We start from the raw sequence: 22,119 nt of genomic DNA on the forward strand, positions 1-22,119 counted from the left end.
AGCCCTACCATCAACTTTCGCTTTATATACCGCTTTTGCAATTCTATTATCCTTCATCCGCTCAACGTGTCCAAACCAACCTAACATTCCCTTCTCAATCCTAGTCACTATATCGTCTTTTACACCACATCTCTGTCTTATCACACTGTTTCTCACTCTATCACTCAACTTCACACCGCAGATGCTACGCAAAGACCTCATTTCTACGGCATTGATCCTACTTTCATGCTTCTTCTGCCATACCCAACATTCACTACCGTACTTCAGCGTAGGGACAAGCACTGCATTGTGAACAGCCATCTCGGATCTTGCGAGATACATTTAGGATAATATTGTTTTCATTTCTAAGCATATTATTTCTGAATAGTTATGTTCAGCCGTGGCCATATGCCAATCTGTCCTAAGAGTTTGCTTACCCGGTACGTTCACGAGCATTAATATGTATACACTTTGATACCATGTTACATTAACTTTTTTGACAAATTGAACCGTAACTCTCACTAAATGTCAAATATGTTAGTGCGACAGAGTCCTAAAGTGGGTACATTATATTACTCATATACAAGACTGACTGTACAAGGCATACGCCTACGGCTATCTTCATAACACGTTGACAATCCAGTGATCCATATACGGGTCATGACGGACTAGCTTCATACGTCCGTGACCCATACATGACCCATACACTTGGATCCCGGGTAATTTAGCAAAGGTTGAAGTAATATGCGGGACTTACAAGGAAGTCATAATGTTTTGTATGGGGACTGTCAACGTGTTAACATCACTATTCGGAAGAATGACCGAGAAATATACCTATTTTCTTGTTTCATACTTTTTAGAGCGTGATTTTCCGTAGTCGGGTTTTTTAGTCTTTAAACTTATATGTTTTATTACAAAAAGACGAAAAAAGAAGAAAATGAAACTAAGACAAAAGAAGAAAAACCCAACAAAAGACTAAAATACTTTTGTTTTTGTATTTTGGTCGAAAAGTCACATGGCAGTGGGGACCTCCTCAATAAATGGATGTCACTGACCATAAGCCGCATAATATTGAAGAGATCAAGAATAGACAACTTTTCCCAATCGAGAATACAACCAGGTACAATTTTATCAGTCATAGGCAGAACGCAAACTGATTTGAGCGGTTGTCAAAACCTATACGTTATATAATCATCGTTACATTTCCATGTACTAACAATATTATTGGATTGTTTCATCGAATTAATACGTATTAATTACCCACTAGACGTAGTGATGTAATATTTTAACATAGTTCACAATAAGTACAGAATATGCTACGCTTCGTTGGTAAATACTTTAAAAGCGTCCTTACCAGATAGATATAATAGGTACCCAAACATCTCACGACTGACATCCCTATTGGGCTAACTACCCAAGTCAAGTAAAAAAAGTATTTAATTTGATGTTCACATTAAGTAAAAGAAAAAACAAACGCAAATGGAATTCAAGTCTCTGCTTACCTCGGCGTGAGTTCATGTATATATTAAGTAAAAGAAATATATTATTTTACCAAAAATATAACAATTATTTTTTTAACCTACGTTGATTCTGTCTTATCGAGTGACTCAACTGAATATTTGATTGGTAACTTCACTATGCAATCCCCTTTGAAGTAAGGGGTGATATAATTTATTATGGCTCACTGCAAGAGGGTAGATTGCGAAAACGTTAGTAGGGTCTCCTGCAGAAGGTGCTTAGTTGCAATATAAATGATTTTATTTATAAGATTCCACTCTCAGTAAGGAAACTAGAAATCCTTAGAATATGTTGTTTATTATTTTGTTGTTAGACTAGCAAAAATGGGAATATACTCGTGAGCTAATTTCACGTTATATTGTTTAAGTATATTGCTTGTCGTTCTGGACCACCTCTATGGTTTTACAACAGGATAATAAGGCTATTTCATCATCATCATCATCATCAGCCCATTAACGTCCTCACTGCTGGGGCACGGGCCTTCCCTATGGATGGATAGGGAGATCGGGCCTTAAACCATCACGCGGGCCCAGTGCGGATTGATGGTTATTAACGACTGCTAATGCAGCCGGGACCATCGGCTTAACGTGCCTTCCGAAGCACGGAGGAGCTCGAGATGAAAACTTTTTTTTGTGGTCACCCATCCTATGACCGGCCTTTGCGAAAGTTGCTTTACTTCAACAATCGCAGACCGAGCGCGTTAACCGCTGTGCCACAGAGCTCCTCACTCAAATAAGGCTATTTATGCATGCCTAATGTATGTATGTGTTTAGCATTTAGACATTCAAATTGTTTGCGAATAGGTCAATAATCGAATTAATTTTGAAAGATGGAAAGAAAGAAAGACAAGTATTTCTTATCAGAAGACACCATAAGTTTACATAAAGTGACATAACAGAAACATAGGAGAACATCATCTCTTTCGCACGGCGTCCGCTTACCTAACCTGAAAGTTTGACAGCACCTTTTTTACAGAAGCGACTGCCTGACTTTCCAACCCGCGAAGGGAAAACCAGCCCCATACAGGTGTGATCACATACCTTCGGAACGCATTTCTCGGGAATGTGAGTTTCATGGTTCATAAGCATAAAGAAACAAAAAAAAAATGTTGGTCGAAAAAGTCATTATGGCGGTGGAGGACGTCCTCATTAATGGAGTTTGCTTAGGTATTAGTCTCGGTGCTTCACAAAGTGGTGAACTCGTTTTTTTTTTCTTTTCGCAATCCATGAATTATATGAAGTATTGCATCATATGAAAGTTGAATACAATCCTGCCTACTCGTAAATTCTCCAAACTCTGAAATTAGGCAGTTACAAGGTTCGATAAACCGTATTTCTTCTAGGTACAGATTTATTAACAATCCAGACTGATGTCTTTAACAAAAAATAGTCTTTAGAACAGATATTACAAGTAGGTATAAAAGTTTTAATGAAAACAACTTATTGTAGCTCTTCGAATCATTAGGTACTAAGTCGGGCTGTTACTACGTGTAAAATCCAAAGTCAATGGTTTAGAAAAAAACAGTTTTCAAAACATTTTACGTCTGAAATAAATAATGATTCTATATTTTCTCGAACAAGACAGAAATATTATTAAGATTACGTATGCTTACGTTTATGCAAAGTTCTCTAACATGATGAGTATATGTTAAATAATTACGTATCTCAATATAATATGCTAAACATTTCCATTGAAAATTCAAGGGCTCGAATTAATCATGATTACCCTAAGTCCCTGGAGATGTTTAATGTTGCTAAAGTACCTAATACATAATTAGCAAGCGTTTCGTATACAAATACACACAGACACACACCTCTAATAACACAACGGATTATTATGTATGATTAGATATACGTATTATTATGGGTAGGTGAATTCAAACCCCCCAAAGATGTATTTATCTTATAGTGTCCTATGTCAGTCATCACTACGTCAAAATTATGAAATTCTGATCACTAAATAAAGACAGATCTAAAGGTGACAAAAAACGTTTTCTTTTGTCTATTTAACTTATTTATTAATTTTATTATAAGTATATTAAAGAAAAATATAAGTGCGAAATTTGGGCACATTTTCAATTTCGTGTTTTGACGTTTAGTAAAACGTAACTGATTTGACTAGTTGGAAACTAACCTACTGGTAATATACAGGGTGGCCCAGAAGTTCAGGTTCAAAATGAAAAATTAGATAGAAGGGCTCATTAGCTACCAGAAACACCCCCATGTATGTTCAGCAATTATTTACGGTTTAGGAGATATGACCCATTTTGTACCTTTTGCTAGATTTTCTACCTTACTTCAGAAATAATCATTTTGTCGCTATCTCTTTCTTAATAATTATTTTATTTTACTTCACAACTATGCCTAAGGCTGTGTACCGCTCAATCAAAGATAAATCAAAGTCAAATCAAGTATAAAAAAAAAAAAAAATTGTCGGAAGTCAAAGTGAGAATTCGACCAAAATTGTTACAGGTGTTAAAACTTCGCCGAAGAATAATAAACATATGAGATTGTCATGGACCCTGAAAGTATTTCTAAAAACTGCTCCATTTAATAGGCTTTTAGAAACATCCAAAAAAAGTACCCTTAATACGGGCATAAAACTAAGTAATTAGCCCTCAAAGATTGTAAGACAGACAGATTTGAAGGAAAATTTGACATTCTCATACAATGTAGCTGCTTCTTTCTATCGTTGTTAAAAGTGCTCAAAGACAGATTTTATTTTAGTATCCAATAGTATGAATCACCAACAGTGTTTGGGGATAACTTTTTCCTTGAAATCTATGTACCTTCATTAAAATACGAATACCAAAAGTGACTGCAAGTTTTGTCTTCGGATTGTTGCTATGTCTACCCTGTTAGCGATTATAAGCGTGATTTTTATTTACTTTTAATTGAAAATGTGTCAATGAGCACCTTTAACAACGTTAGAAAGAAGCAGATACATTGTATGAGAATGTCAAATTTTCCTTTAAATCTGTCTGTCTTGCAATATTTGTGGTCAAATTACTTAGTTTTTTGCCCATATTAAGGGTACTTTTTTTGGATGTTTCTAAAAGCCTATTAAATGGAGCAGTTTTTAGAAATACTTTTAGGGTCCATGACAATCTCATATGTTTTTTATTCTTCGGCGACGTTTTAACAACTGTAACAATTTTGGTCGAATTCTCACTTTGACTTCCGATAACTTTTTTTTTATACTTGATTTGACTTTGATTTATCTTTGATTGAGCGGTACACAGCCTTAGACATAGTTGTGAAGTAAAATAAAATAATTATTAAGAAAGGGATAGCGACAAAATGATTATTTCTGAAGTAAGGTAGAAAATCTAGCAAAAGGTACAAAATGGGTCATATCTCTTAAACCGTAAATAATTGCTGAACATACATGGGGGTGTTTCTGGTAGCTAATGAGCCCCTCTATCTAATTTTTAATTTTGAACCTGAACTTCTGGGCCACCCTGTATAATTGTCCAGTGGTTGGGCTCACGGTCCGCAGGTCCTGGGTTCGATTCCCGGTGGGGATATATCACAAAAATTACTTAGTGGTCCCTAGTTTGGTTAGGACATTACAGGGTTAGGACAATCAGGTGATTGTCCGAAATAAGATAATCTGTGCATCGGAATGCACGTTAAGTCCCTGACACCAGAGTCGATGAGTTTGGTACTCCACCTCACAACCCACACGATAGAAGATATACACCGAGTTAGACTGACGTCATTGAGGGATATTACGTTACTAGTAGTCTAATCACGTCTTTACTGTACTTTGGTGGAGGTTTCAAAGTTAGCGAATTCAATAAATAGTCAGTATTTACCTAAATGCTTCTAGTTCTACATCTCAAGTGAAACTACTACAACCTACAACTTTGTGCCAATAGCCGGAACCGTCTTCTAAATAACTCCTTAACAATACAGATTTAAGATCACTAATCTATCGATAAACCACAGAACAGTTGTACTTGTCAATATAATTCAATGATGGACTTTCTGGGCCGCTTCCCCATTACTGAAAATTGAAAATTTACCCGACCCGATAACCCTAGACAATGTCATGGCGCCGCAAAATTAGGAGAGCCGAGCCCACCTAAAGTGGGATAGCACAAGGAAGAAGATGGATTTTCTGGGCCGCATCATATTTTTATTGGGGAACGTCGGCTGAATAGTTCCTGCACTTATGTCTCTCTCTTCTACGATGATAACATCTATTATTAATATACCTATCGAATATTAATTATTCAATATTTCAATAAAAGTAGTAGTAGTAGTTTTTTTAGTTTGGTACTCCACCTCAAAACCCGCACGATAGAAAAAGATTAATAAATATAATATATATCGAATATTAATTATTCAATATTTCAACGTAAAAATAAAAGTTTAAAAAGTAATACCCGACTACGGAAAAATCGCGCTCTAAAAAGTATGAAACAAGAAAATAGGTATCTTTCTCTGAAATTATTTTGAATAGTGATGTGTAGAAGAAAGCCGTGGTCGTAGGCAAATTTGTCATTATAGTTTGTTTACTACGGCATACGAACACGGCCATCTTTTAAACATACGGAAGGATTTCAAATACTATACGGAAGGATTTCAAGTCATGAGCAATATTATGTACCCACTTTAGAACCCTGTCGCACTAGCATATTTGACATTTAATGAGACTTACTGTCTTATTTGTCAAAAAAGTTAATGTGACATGGTTTCAAAGTGTATACATATGAGTACTCGAGACCGAACATACCTCTTTTTAAAAATAAAATTGAATAGTGTATGTATTAAATCGTTTATTAGGAGTGGAGAGAGATTTCTCAGGAGAGAAAGGGATGGCAGGTTTTATGTCTATGTCATCAGATCCAGGACGTTTTAAAGAAAGGTCAAGAGTAGTGTAAACCGGCAAGTATGCATGAAGTCTTTGATGAGAATGTAAGAAGCGAAAGTGGTGTGTCAGGATTGAATTTTTTTTTTTTTTTGACGTGACTTAATGTAGATTTGCCGCAGATGGCATTAACTACTTGGCCGGACAAATGGGGAGCGCTGAAGGCTCTCACCCGGTACAACGTTTAAGACAACAGGCCTGAGGGTGCCCAGTTGGGCGCGAACCTCGGCTCAGGGCGTCGTCTGAGAGGAAAAATATTTGAAAGAATTAATCGACCCTAGTGGGTCGATAGCGATAAGCGCTGAATGAGGGAAATCGTCGACCACGCCGGCGGGATCGGTATCGGGGACCTGAAGTGTTTGGTGTCGCGAGCTGATTGGCTACCTCTATGGCTAGAGTGATCGGGTCGTCGGGATCGTATATTACGTCCTTCGGACGCCGATACTTTTCAGTACCGTCCCTAAGCGGAATGTACTCGGAAGCCGCAACTACCAGGGGATTTGGGGTCAGGATTGAAGCAAGTGGAAATATGCATGATTTTATGTATGAACACGAGTATTGGATCTCAAGGTAATAGGGACCTTTGTGGAGGACGCTTAGCGCCAGTTAAACGATAGCTCACTGTCACAGATTACTTTTATTGGATGTTCTCTGTACGGATTTCGACACAAGAATGGTACAACTCTTCTCACACACGAGTGTGTGGGGAAACCTTCTGGAGCTCCTGCTCCTTAAGGTGGTTGTCTACGCCTTCCGCAGCTACGGAAGGGTCCCTGGGTTTAGGTCCCGCCTTCGCGGTCTAGCCCACCGGGTGAGACCCCGTTTAGGCGCGGGCTGGTCTTCCTCGTCTGCGTCATCAGGTTTCTTCCGTTGCCCTGGTTCCCTCTTCCCGGGTGAGAGGAGATCCCTTGGGTAACGATGAGGGCGATTTGGTACAACTCGTGCGGCTCGCCGTCTTATAAGGCTGTTCCCACCACCGTACCTTGCATGTGTGTCGAAAACAAGTGCAGGTGTTGTTTGTTGGCTAGCCGCACGTGTAATGTACAGTTAATGTAATATTTAGATTTTCAATATTTCGCTGTCGCGCTATCATGTATGCGTGTATTTGAGCATGAGTTATGTATGTATTGAGCCTAATTTAAACACACGAGTACCTCGACTCATCCCCTTGCTAATCTTCGCACGAGTGCTTTGAGTTCGTTAACCCGTTATATGATGTCTGGCTTAGGAGACTTTGCTTAATAAGTTACGACTTAGTCAAAATTATCTGCGTGATTCCAATGTTAAAGCAGTGAGCAAGGATGTACTCAGGGGGGTTCGATTATTCGGTATATTTCTCAATTTTATCGAATATATAGGTACTTTAGTACCATGTCATATTAACTTTTTTTGACAATTAGAACTTAGTCACACTAAATGAGAAATATGTTAATGCGGCAAGGTTCTAACTTGAGTTCTTCAATGATATTGCCCATGACTGTACATATCTTTATGGCCTATGTGACATTATTCTCTTAGGACTTTAACACCAGCTGTGACTATAAGATATCTTCTGGTGACTTGTAATTCTACCTACACCGGTATACATTGCGGGCATGAGATGTGAGTACCTATGTTAACGACGGCCCCCGTGGTCGTCCCAAGTTTTGTTCTTTTTTAAATATATTGTCCTATTCGTTAAGTTCTGTTGTTTTTAAATGACAGTTTTTGGTTCTAATAAATCAGCTTACAATGTTTTGGCTTTCGTGATATTTTTTACTGTATGCACACTCAACTACCTACATCTTATATGATATTTCATGTGCCCATTTTAGAACCCTGCAGCATTGACATATTTGACATTTGGTGAGAATTACGGTGCAATTTATCAAAAACGATATTGTGACATGGTTATTATATTGTATACATAATACTTATCCGTAACCGTATCTGTGTCTATCTCCATACACGCAAGATAACGTCATATAAGTTAACACGTTGACCATCCCCATACAAAATGGTTTGACTTCCTCGTAAGTCCCGCATATTACTTCAATTCTTGTCAGCTGATGTCTATTTAGTTTATTGAAAAAGTAAAGCTGATATTAAAAGATATTTTTTTACTAAACCTTCAGTCACTTCAGCCTTCATACAGGTGGACAGTAGCATACATCAAACATACTGGAATACAAACCTTTGCTAAGTTACCTGGGATCCAAGTGGAGCACCCGCCCTTAGTGCGTACCTGGTAGTCTCTTAGAGACCCATGTATGGGTCACGGACGTATGGAGCTAGTCCATCATGACCCTTATATGGTTCACTGGACTGTCAACGTGTTAACTAAACATAAGTATTCATAGAATTTTTAATATACGAAACGTTTGTCGAGCATAGGGTTAAAATAATAACAAGATGTTCGTATTACATACACACGTTCCGTCGCTGTTATTTCCCTTGGGATCAAAATTGAGCTTTTAATTCGTATAATAAAGTATTCTTTATTAAAATTACTTTTGTAGCAGCACCAAAGTGCGGATAAATTGTTTAATCTTCAGTAAGTATCAGAAAATATTAAAAACTATATTTGAAAAATTACTTTTGAATTTCAGCACGAGTGAATTGGTTTTCGTTGCGCTACATCTGTATCAAGTATATTATTTTGAAAATGAACAGTATTATCCAATATGTTAGTGACATCGTAACGAAAACTTTGAGGGATGATTCAGACCATGATTCTGGGTTGGTATCAAGTGGAATTTTCATCGCAAAATCATGCAAAAATAAATTACTTAAACACTAACATTTTCATGAATTTTCTGACGGGAAACTCCACTTTATATCAACTCAGAATCACGGTCTGACTCATCCCCCTCAGTATTCGTTACGATGACAATACCACCCATACGTATTTGTGTGACTACCTGTACGTACTTCTACCGCGTGTTAAGTGTCGTAACGAACACTGAAGAGGATGATTTAGCTCATTATTCTGTTAATATCAAGTGAAATTATCCATCGCAAAAGTATAGAATTGAAAATAATTTAAAAAAAATCATGAATTTTGCGACGATATGCGACGGAAAATTCTACTTGATATTAACATAGAATCATGGTGTGAATCATCCCTCTCAGTATTCGTTACGATGTCACTAACACCCTGTATAAAAAATCTGCATTAGAAAACTATAGGTAAAAATATATAAATGAAATAAGTACCTGTTTTTAATTTTGTAGTAATTTAGTAATTCATGTATAATATGTTACTATTGAAAGTGGGTATTCAAAGATATACTGAACTCACGAATATTATTATGTCCTTTCAATTGTCGTTAATTTTCTCTTTCATTTATCATACGTGTTTTTCTTTGTATACCCAATAGCATGCGTTAATTGAAAACTTGATTGGCTGCTGTACTTCCTAATGTATGTTATATCTATATGTACGTATGTATGTTTTCTTTTAATAAATAAAATAAAAATTACAGTTTGACAGCACTCAAACTTAAATGCAGATGATAAGGAACACACACACACACACACAACAAACACACACGAGCACACACAACACTATTATATTCTATGAATAATTATGTTAGGTACATTAACTAAAAATCTTGCTTATGAATATAATTTCATGCATTTGCACTTTAATTAAATATCTATAAGTCAGAATATTATTGCTGTTTCTCTCATGTTAGCTTAGATACGAAAGGAATTGAGTAGTATCTTAAGCGAAGTACTTACTTCTTTAGTTACTTTAAAACATTATACTTAGTATCCTACACAAGGAAAGGACTTGTCGGCCTACTAAGCAAAGTTAATGTTTTTAAGTTCCCTTTACTCGACATTATTCTACGGCCCATTAATTAATTAAATAACAAGATAGGCCTAACGCAATCTTTTACAAACATTTTCAATGAAAGTATCATTCCTTAAAACCTTTTCAAAGACGCTGGCTGATCTCATTTAAAGTTTTATTCGTTCAGAAAGTGATTTATAATTCAATGAGGTGAGAATCGTAATACATTATTTTGTATTTGGAAATTGAAAACCAAAAAACCGAACGTCATCGGCAGAACTGAAGCGTGCTCGACTCAATGTGACCACAAACGCTATAAGTGGACCATTTCTGCGCGAAATTAAACGTTAATTATTCGATAATGGGTTTATAAACGAAAATCCCGACGTTAAAATTCATACGGGCGAAAACCACTCGAAAATGTGTTATGTACATAAGAGCATTAAAAATCAATACACAGCGAAGCGTCGAGTAGGTATTTCTGAAAAAGTATTAAAAGTCAACTTGAGAAAGAAGATTCCAATTATGACGTAGGTATAACAACGTAAGCCACAAAATAAATACCTTCTAAATTATTCGGAGTGTTTTTTCAACATTTCATTCAATTCGTATAAATAAACATCTCGAAATCTAATTTACTTTTAATCTGTCGAGTATAAACAAAATTAAATTTGGAATTCTAACGTTTCAGAACGTTTCGAGTTACCATAGACAAAGGGTTCTTATCTCTTGTCGAGTGCCTCTGAAATATAAGACGTTATTCGAAACTTTATTGTCGCGAAATACAGTTTAAAACGTTGTTGACTGTGGAAACATGATTCATTGAATTCATAGAAAAATGGCGTTTAGACATGCGTAAGAAGAAATGGTTTAATATGGACTTCGCGTGTCTGTTTTAAAATGAACACGGTCTTTAGACAGCGACATGATCAATAATAAGAAAAAATGATCCATGATGCTTAATAAAATAGAAAAACAAAAAACACTTCTGACGAACCAAGTAATAACTCATTCAAGAGATTTGGAGTTAAGGCGTAACAAGCCAGGTGTTACAACAAACTTAGTCAAACATTCCTATACCTACAGTATTCAGACACAAATCGATTACATAACGTCTCTGACGTCAAAGCAATATGACGACCAACTTCAAATGCCAATCATAAATAATTACCAGACTGAAATAACTTAAGAAATCAAACAAGTACAATACGAACAATACAACGCATTTGATATAATAGAAATTCTACTGGACACGCGTTTTCGTTTCCGTTTCAGAATAAGAATCATTTATTCAACGTAATTATCATGGATAAACTTGTTGAAGGTCAATGTAACATTTTTGAATTTACGTCATTTCGCAAGGTGTCATGGCTGAAGAGAAGAAATGACAAGAAACAACAGCAACACATCTATTAAATCAATAAGGGTATACATTACAAGTTACAAGTCATTTAATAACTAGAGGAACACATTTAATACCAGACATTTCAATTTAAAGGCATTATAAGTATACGTTAGATCAGTGCGTAGTCGTTAGATGAGCCATGTCAAGGGCTCTCGCAGCTTGCTGGGGTTGGTCATCTACCTCACAACCCACATGAGAGAGAGTCATGTAAAGTCATACTTCTTATCCCTAAGTCTCTCACAGAGTTAGTTCGCCCATTATAGCTGACGATACGGCCACCTATCACATTGGTCCATCAGAAGGCTCGGTGAGGTGTAGGTACTTAGTTCATCTTGCGATGCATGTACCTCTGGCTACTCCCATTGGGATATAGTCGAGAGTTTATGTTATGTTGTTATGGTCACATCACTAATTTGAGCCACGCTCTTGTCGGTGTAGCATTCTCCATTCTTTACCTTATAAGACATGACGTTCGCCTTCATTTTAATCTGTTCCATGTAAGCTCTTCTTGGTCTTCCCTATGTTGTTATGGTACTTATCCCTATTGGTGTTAGCATACGGTTCATCATATCCAGCTTAGGACTTCATATCAAAAGTGACTGCAAGTTACCTTGTGGCACTGCCCACCTCATTAGGAATCATGGGTTGATTTTATGTATTGTAGGTACAGGTACAATCCAGCTCCATTGCTCCGTGCATGAAACGAATTGGCGTGAACATCAATTAAAAGTTGACTTCTAACGTAACTCTCTCTACGTACTTCTCCCACTGTATTCCTGTCACTTAGCAAAGTTTATCTCGGGTTTCAAAATGCTTGTTAATATACCAGCCAATGACAACCGCGCCACGGATTATATCGAGCCCTTCGACCAATAAACAATACGAATGCTATCTACGTAGATGGACGTCAAACGGCTATTGGTCGAAGGCTTCGATATGATTCGCGCCGCGCGCGCCGCGTTTACCGTGCAGAGCCTACTAATGTATATATTTGTTACAAAATTATTAAATAAATGAATAATAAAAGTATAGTAGATCTTTCTAAATGATTTTGTCAAATTCCTAAGTGAGTTATCCCACTTGTCAGATGGCAATATTCCCGAACGTCTAATATGCCGTTTGCATTCGGTGCTAGTACGCAAATTAACCCTCGTTTCGCGAATTTCGAGCGAATTATTATATTCTTCACTGCGCCGACGAGTAATTAAGGCTGACGTAAATTAATTTATTGCATGACGACACCAATCCGAGATATACCTCTATTTAACGTCAAAATTATATGACATTATGCCGTATCTTTTGTTAATGCTGTTTGCTTCGGAGCTACGTTTCAGTTTATAGACATTTTATAAGTATTTCCTCAACTTCAGTGTTAATTACATAACAAAATTTAAGTCTTCTATAACGCATATTTCGTTGTAGACTACACTTTTTTCGTCAGATTTAATTAACAAGCGATACCACGGGCTCATAATAAAGCTAAAATCAATTCTCGCAACACAAAATAGAATCTACTTCGCAATTCCAGGAACCCAATCAATATTACTTTGCGGAATAAGAGACAGTAGGCATTAAACGAGACAAATAGGTAATAAGCACTGACAGAATTGGCAGTTGGGGGGATAGAGAGGAATCGAATAAAAACCATAATTGACTTCTTTCTTTTCATTTTGGGACGAAGGCAATTTCGTTTAATTCTGAATTTACAATGCCCAATAAATTCCTTACCTGTTGATTGTTTCCCCGATACTATTGAGGGACAGAAAAATATATTAAGTATATTATACAAAGCAGGTGCTTTGTATAATATACTTACTACACTTTTTTCGTCAGATTTAATTAACAAGCGATACCACGGGCTCATAATAAAGCTAAAATCAATTCTCGCAACACAAAATAGAATCTACTTCGCAATTCCAGGAACCCAATCAATATTATTGTAGGCAGGTGCCTACAAAGTCTTTGCGCCTGGAAGAACTCGGGGGGATTGTTTGACGACTAGACGCGTTCGGGCTTGAATTGTTAATTTTACATAATTATGTTTACAATTTTTTGGATAGAATTATAATAAATAATTGTCATTGTAATGTTATATATATAGAGAGAAGGTTATTCGAGGGTTATTCTATTACCCTACCCTCCGAAGCACGGAGCATTTTACTTTTTGTCGATGAGGTGATCAGCCTGTAATGTCCTAACTTTGGTTTGGTTTAGCTGGCTAGCTAGCTAACTAGCTAGGGATCACAAAGTGATTTTTGTGATATGTCCCCACCGAGATTCGGACCCGGGGCCTCCGGAGCGTGAGCCCAACGCTCAACCACTGGACCACAGAGGCCTTTAGGCCGTCTGAATGAAGTAAGAGAGGGGGTGAGGTGAATCTAGCTCGGCACCTGATACGAATTGGAGCGGGGCGGAGTTACCGTTCTATACGTAGTATTATTAAACGTCATATTATAAACATAGTGATATAATATGACGTTTACCTCACAGAGGGAGTTGGTTATTAAAAATGTATCCCTGGTGTAAACTATAACATATTTAACTAGCAAACTGTTGAAGTTTAGCGAATTTATAATAAATTCAGACGCGAGGCGAATCTTCATTACCATAGCTCCACTTGGATTTTGCTGTGGAGTGTTTCAAGTCTAATGTAAATCTTCATATACTACGAATAGTTGCTAATGTTTGTGGCTTTTGGGTTATTAGCCGTGATATATTATGCACGTACAATCCAGTACAATTAGCCGTGATATATTAAGCGCGTGGTGTCTAACAAGGTTAGCAGACCCAAAATAAATTAGGAGACAACTTATAGCAATCTGGGTGCCAATCCGTAACGCAGTGGTGCGACGTGGTGAAGTATGCTTCATATTCCTTCCAGTAGAAGACGTCTATAGGACCCTATCACACTAGGACACCATTGTAACGCAAACACGGTTGCGCCACCAACAAATGTTTGCAATTCAAATTTAAATTCAAAAATATCTTTATTCAGTAGGTAACATAGTTACATTTTGAATCGTCATCGTAACGAACGTCTCATCCGCCTAAAACTACTGCAGCTTCTCACAACCTGTATAGCCGGGGAAAAGAAGCTGCAAGAAAAACCTCGGCACAGGGCCCTAGACGTTCTTTAAAAAAAATAAACATAAAATATTTTTATACAATTGAGTAATTTAGCTGCCTAATATCAATCAATAATACTTTATTGCACAAGAACATATATAAAGGACATAAACAGTCAGTAGTTATCAGTTCTCTTCTCTTTCTCAGTTCAATTGTATAAACGCTACCTCACCTTGTATCTTGTTGTAGTGTCGTTGTCGGTGTCCTAGTGAGCTAGGGCCCTAAAAGCTACACTCAGTAATGGTTTCCATATAATATAAAAATATCTAAAAAAATCATACCGTACATTATTGTTTCCTTTTTTCGCTCAAAACAGACGCATCATTTCTCACAAAAGAAAAAAAATAGTTTGTAATAAAAGAAAAACAAAGCCCCTATCCGTTTTCCTCCATCACAAAAGGAAAAAAGTATAACACGTTTATCTATCTACAATAAACAATATCCATTACTTTTCGGATCTCCGCTCGCTTAGGCCGAAGCCGTAAGGAATGCCGAGCCGAAACTCTATGAAAACATGAGCAATCAACGTAGTGCGATAAATCATTTCGTTGCCATTAGGGTCGCTATACACTTATTGGAATCGGTATTTAGGTTCATTTTATATATCGAAAATCGTTTAATATCCAAACTGTACATTGTTTCGAAGTTTACACGGTTATTATCATAAATAAAACACATAACAGCGTTCTTAGAAAATTATGTATCAAACCTACTCCAATTTCATCAGTCATCCCGTGATCTTGGCACTTGCAACAGAGTTGAAATATCGGGAGTCCCATATACCTGTTTTTAACGCGGTAAGGACCGGGTATTACGTGTTTTAATCTTTGTATTTACTTATATCTATTTTGCCATCGCGTCTTAAGATGCTGATACGAAAGTTGAACAAGTCGAACTAAGGACATCAACTGTTAAAAACCACTAACGAAATTGATTAAATAAGTATGTAAGTATAATATCTTGATTATTTATTTATCTACGAGTATATGTAAATTTACTTTACATATTTATTATTTATTTTAGTAATGTCCTAACCAAACAAGGCATAGACTTACAAAGTGACGTTTTGTGTGCTCGTTGGGAATCGAACTCAGGACCTCCGAATCGTGAGCCCAAAGCTCAACCATTGGACCGCGGAGGTTAGTGTGCGCGTTAGATAGGACCCCGCATAAATATGTTTATGCAACAGTTTTTTTAAAACAGATAATTTATACAAGACATTCTGTCCGCGAGATATAATTGTGTGGACCTGCCTCTATTTAGTTTCCATCTAATATTTGTCACTCTTTCACCCAATACTTCGCTCTGACGCTTTCATGCCGTTAATCATACAGGAAGCCCTATATATCAGCTATATGTATTGCGATATGACCTGTATTTTTAGGCTTAGCATTCCGCTCCTCTGCTGGACTGAGAGTAAAGAAAAAACATAGAATGCGTTCAGGTGCTTAACTTCCCGTGCATGTCGTAAAAGGTGACAAAGGGACAGCAGCGTTCTGTCGAAAATGATGTATCATCTGTAAGAGCGATAGGCTGATCCCCTATCATCATACGGTTTATCATTAACCATCTTAGGACTATGTATCAAAAGTGGCTGCAAATAGTTTTTTGATTATTTGTAGTTCTGCCCACCCCTTCGGGGAATACGGGCTTTATGTATGTATGTAGCATTCCGATTTTAGCACATATACGTACCATTTTTAAGCTATATACCTACTATAATCCAATCCCTTACTAAAAAGTTCGACTAGTTAGTGTCATCGTAACAAATACTGAGGGGGATGATTCAATCCATGATTCTGAGTTAATATTAAGAAGATTTTTGTGTCTTCTTCTATCGTGTGGATTGTGAGGTGGATTACCACCACATCGACCCTGGTGTCAGGGTTATTACTGAGCCGCCATTAGGTCCCTGACATGACTCATGTAACGACTACGTACTTACATCAGTAAGTATTAACGGGGAACAACGGCTTAACGTGCCTTCCGAAGCACGGATTTACTTTCTTTTTGGACAATCAGGTGATCAGCCTGTAATGTCCTAATCAAACTATGAATTACAAAGTTATTTCTGTGATTTGTCCCCACTGGGATTCGAACCCGGGACCTCTGGACTGTGAGCATAACGCACCACTGGACCATGGAGGCCGAAGAAGATTTTTTTGTCAAAAATGTATGAAAGTTGTGTGGTGGTTACTTGTGGGTGTCTCCACGCTAGAGATTATGCGCGTGCGTGTATGCTACAATACTATACTTACGTTTCGATATCGTTTGTGCGATATCTAATACATGATCGGCGTCCAGCTTGCCTCGTCCTTCAAGTACACTGGGTTCTGTAACAATAGGAAACAAGAATTAATATATTTTTCTATCGTGTGGGTTGCGCGGTGGATTATCAACCTCATCAACCCTGGAGTCTTGGTTACTATAGAGCCGTCAAAGGCCCCTGACATGATGGCTCATGTAACGACTACTGAAAGTAAGTAGGCTTACCGCTTCAGCCTTCTGTAACACGGATCATCTTACTTTCGGACAATCAGGTGATCAGCCTATAATGTCCTAAGCAAACTAGGAATCACAATGTATTTTTTATGGTATGTCTTCACCGACCACGGAGGTCTTTATTTTTTTGTAAATTCATTTATTGTATGTTACATGTGAAATATTTCATCAAGGCAGCTTTATACATGAAACTATAACACCCTGGAAGGGCATAACAACTAATGATAATTACAATAAAATATAATATTATATTTACATATTATGTTAACATATTTATCTGCTGCAATAATTAAACAATGGTGTTTGGATTTCAAAAGAAGTGGGTGCAAGTTGTATAAGGTCTGTTTAGAGACAACATAAGCTCATGCCTATATACTCAATTGGGCTAGTCAGAGGAAAAAGCATCGCAAGAAGACCTAGCGCCGCCGCCGCCGGCGTGGGAGCCTTTGCCCTCCTTTGAATAAGATGATTAGCAACTGTTAATTTTAAAATGAATGAATAACCCGGGCGAATAAAATAGGCATCTCACTCATATGCAACCCGACGTGTGCTGTCAACTTCATTCTGTCGGGTTACTGACCAATATAAAATTTTGGAAGTTTTTGAAACTGCCTAAAATTGACGTGTGTTCCATAAATTTTATGCCTGTCGATTACCCGTCCGTTTCTATTTCAGCGGATAAGAAAATGACAGGTATGTTGGCAATTTCAAAAAAGGAACGTCACGTCACTTTTTAAGAGAAAAACGTTTTGGCGGGTGTTCCGTCTGGGACTACGAAGAAAAAACAAGTGAAGACGATTATTATCGAGAGAAGCGAAAACTGAAAGACTAGTTGCTGTATTCTTTTAGTTTGCTAACAGGTATAACTTAAAATACATATTATATGGTGTGTACAGGAATCACCACCATTAAATAAATTATCAAAGTTAAGCTCTTCCGTTACAAGATTAACGAAATATTTCACGATTTCACGACTCTTTTAATTCTAACTACATCTAAGCTAACAAATAGCCCAATTTAGTTCATAATCATATTTAACGGTTGAAATAAATAATATTACTCATAGAAATACGTTATCCATTTGTATGCCAGCGGGGCACGTTTAAGACTCTATAATGGTAACCGTCAACCTTGGACAAGAAAGGAAAAAAATAACTGGGTGACTGCGAGTCTATGTTGAGAGGTTCCGTATATAAATAAATAATATTCAGGGGAGTTAAAACGGCTACATCAAAATAATTTATCTAAAAAGCAATATTGCTATTTGACATTAGTTGACATCGCGCATTTACTTTTACATGCGCAAATGTCAAATTGATGTGGCGTTTTTAAAACCCCTTGGTGGCCAATAGAATTAGAATATTGAGAGGTAGAGGGACACAAAATAGTGTTTAGAAGTAATTCATCATAAGTGATCGGATATATTGAGGAGCTCGATGGCGCAGCGGTAAACGCGCTCGGTCTGCGATTGTTGAAGTTAAGCAACTTTCGCAAAGGCCGGTCATAGGATGGGTGACCACAAAAATAAAAGTTTTCATCTCGAGCTCCTCCGTGCTTCGGAAGGCACGTTAAGCCGTTGGTCCCGGCTGCATTAACAGTCGTTAATAACCATCAATCCGCACTGGGCCCGCGTGATGGTTTAAGGCCCGATCTCCCTATCCATCCATAGGGAAGGCCCGTGCCCCAGCAGTGGGGATGTTAATGGGCTGATGATGATGATCGGATATACAGACTTCTTCGGTCCAAATATCTGTTTATCATAATGTGGCAGTAAATTTTGTTCCGAAGACCTCTCCTATAAAAGCTTCTTGGGACAGAAGGCAAGAGGGAAACCACTGCCCTATTTTTCCCTAAAAATTAGCACAGAGAATGCTGCACCGACAAGAGCGTGGCTCTTAAATTAGTGATCATGGCCTACCCATGTATGTATAAGCAATTTAGTAAATATGAATGTTCCTGGTAAAAAAAAATTGCCTTCTAAAATACATTGCTTATTAAGATTTATCGATGATAAAGATGATGATAATTAATCAAAACTACATAACAGACAGACAGAAGCTACATATTTGCTTGTGTGTATTTTAACCCTTTCACGGACACAGATCATGGATCATTGATGGTTCATAATATTACCTATTATGACAATGACACCTTGAGATCGGAACGTCAATAGACGTTCTGTCCTCGAAAGTGTTAATATGTTATGTGGGTGTTGTTTGCAGAATGTAACATGATAGTAGGGCAAAAGCTGCCACGGAGTGGATACCTCTTGAACGCAAAGGTAGAGACAGACCTAGGAAGCGATGGAAAGACGTCTTATATGCGTTTGAGACGGATTGTGGAGACATCGCTCAAGACTGGAGAAGAGGCAACTCAGAGGGGAGGTTTTTGCCCAGCAGTGGGATAATCCAGGCTAGTAAAAAAGTCTATGTGTGTTTGATATTGTCAGTGTGGCGTTCTCGCATAATAAAAATATTTTGTTCCTTTCTTTATTTTTCTGCCGGTGGAGTCACCAGTTTTTAGTATTTTTACTAGCGAACAACATATAACAACGAAACGTCTACCGTTTGGACACACTGACTTATCGAACCCTAAAAGTGAAGGAAAAAAAATATCTCGAGCAGGTAGCAACAGGACGTGATGTGGCGGGATCCACAGGTTTGGATGGAAAGCGAGAATGTGCTTTGTCTTGCTTCAGTCTTTTATACCGTAGAATGCTTCGATAGAACGGTTGGAAAAAAATAGGTAGGTATTCCGTCAGAGGCAAAAAAAAACTGTATTTCGAGTGGTAAAACGGTTGCGTTGAAGTTAGTTATGAAAACTAATGCGATGTCGCGGGGTTAGCTGGCAGATATATAACTCACGAGTATATCAGAAGTCAGAGGTACATCCATCGCAAGATGAACTAAGTACCTACATCTCAACGAGCTTTCTGTTAGATCAACGTGTTAGGTGGTGAGCCGTGTCGCCGTCTATAACGGTCGAACCAACTGTGTTAGTGAAAACTGCACTAAACACATTGGGACACTAACACGCATTTTGTACAAACTACGTACTTAATTGTGAATTTTATTAGTAGGTAAAACTTATAAAAAACGAAAGAAAGAAACAAAGATATTAGGTGAAATAAATAAAATATGAAAAGAAAAGTGTGGATAAGAACAAAAACCAGATTGAAACCCAAATTGTTTATATAATTTAGTTGCTTTTTGTGCAATAATAAGTTGGTTGTATTTTGTTCTGTATTGTTAGTATATTGGTGCTCGTAGTAACAAAACAAGTGTTCGCTTCATAACTCATAACTTACCTAGACCCAGGTTTTGCGGCAAACTAATGAATGATTAAACAGTAAATCAATTTGGTCGTTAATTTACACGGAAGCATTCGTATAATGAATCGTGCGGAATTGGATCTCCGCGACTGTGGTAATGAACTAAATTCAAATTCGATTAGGCGTTCGAGAACGTTCCTTTGTCTTCTTTTCTTAAGGAAGGTTTTATTTTAAAATATTATTCAAATTCAGAATGTTTTAAAGTAAGAACAGGGGGTTAGAATGGCCACATCGAAGCAATTCATCTAAGAAAGCCATATTGCAATTTGACATTTGCGCATGTAAAAGTAAGTGCGTAATGCAAACAATTGTCAACTAGCAATATTGCTTTCCTAGATGAATTGCTTCGATGTGGCCATTTTAACCCCCCAGGCCATGTGTACTTTAAACAGGCGAGCATGTGTGAGTAGAAGGTGGCATATCATCGTAAGTGAAATTCCGTAGTACCCCAATGGGAAATAGGCGTGATTTTATATTATAAATACGTCATCATCATCAGTCCATTAACGACCCCACTGCTGGGGCACGGGCCTGCCCTATGGATGGATAGGGAGATCGGGCCTTAAACCATCACGCGGGCCCAGTGCGGATTGATGGTTATTAACGACTGTTAATGCAGCCGGAACCAACGGCTTAACGTGCCTTCCGAAGCACGGAGAAGCTCGAGATGAAAACTTTTTTTTTGTGGTCACCCATCCTATTACCGGCCTTTGCGAAAGTTGCTTAACTTCAGCAATCGCAGACCGAGCGCGTTATCCGCTGCGCTACCGAGCTCCTCTATATATATATATATATTATAGATACGTATGTACCCTTTATCTTTCATTATAGATACAATTTATTTCAGAAAGCTATACGTGACAAATTGACTCAAGTAGACAGGCTTTTTGTAAAGAACATATTTATTCTATAACACCTTGGGGTAGAACAAACAAGATGATGAGAAGCTGTAGTCAAAGTTTGCATGTGGCGCCTGATGATTGATCTTTCAGATTTCGACGCCAGGCTTATAGCTAAAAGATAAACACTTCAATATATCAAGTTTTCTTTAGTCTCAGCGACTTTCTAAGTTCATCTGCGCTTGTTGCCTTCAAAGCCTCCAGAGCTCCTCATTAGTCCCACCCTCGAGATAGCCCTACAATATGTCATGTCAAGAAAAAAAAAACTACTTTTTATTTTAATCTTAACATAACATAAGTTCACGAGATATATCCCAATTGGAGTAGTCAGAGGTACATCCATCGCAAGATAAACTAAATACCCCGTCATCGATCTTTCTGTTAGACCAAAGTGATAGGTGCTGATCCGTATCGCCGTCTATAATGGACGGTACCAACTGTGTTTGTGTGTGGTTTTAATTTTATTCCTAAGTATAATTATTTTATTTTTATTACTTTTATTTTTACATTGCACTAACCCGCTTCTATGTATTTGTATATTATTTTGAAAAAGAAAAAAAAACAACATATAAGCATATAAACATATATGCATAGGTTGCCTGTTGTGTATGTTTTATATTTCTCCTATTTTCTGTATTTTATATTAAAGTGTATTTTTTTTTTCGATGTGACTTGTTGTAGATTTGCCGCAGATGGCATCAACTAC

The 22,119-nt window shown here is 37.4% G+C and overlaps 1 protein-coding gene across 5 annotated transcripts in view; it reads right to left on the reverse strand.

Annotated features, from left to right (window-relative positions):
- The window catches only part of LOC126375645 (brain tumor protein), a 626,498-nt gene that overhangs the window by 81,219 nt on the left and 523,160 nt on the right, over positions 1-22,119 (reverse strand). For all 5 annotated transcript variants that reach the window (XM_050022678.1, XM_050022681.1, XM_050022679.1 and 2 more), the window contains one exon: positions 16,940-17,014. The gene's annotated coding sequence lies outside the window, so the exon portion shown is untranslated. The remainder of the gene's footprint in view (positions 1-16,939; positions 17,015-22,119) is intronic.

The sequence above is a fragment of the Pectinophora gossypiella genome, chromosome 19 (genome assembly GCF_024362695.1).
Source record: "Pectinophora gossypiella chromosome 19, ilPecGoss1.1, whole genome shotgun sequence".
NCBI lineage: Eukaryota > Metazoa > Arthropoda > Insecta > Lepidoptera > Gelechiidae > Pectinophora > Pectinophora gossypiella.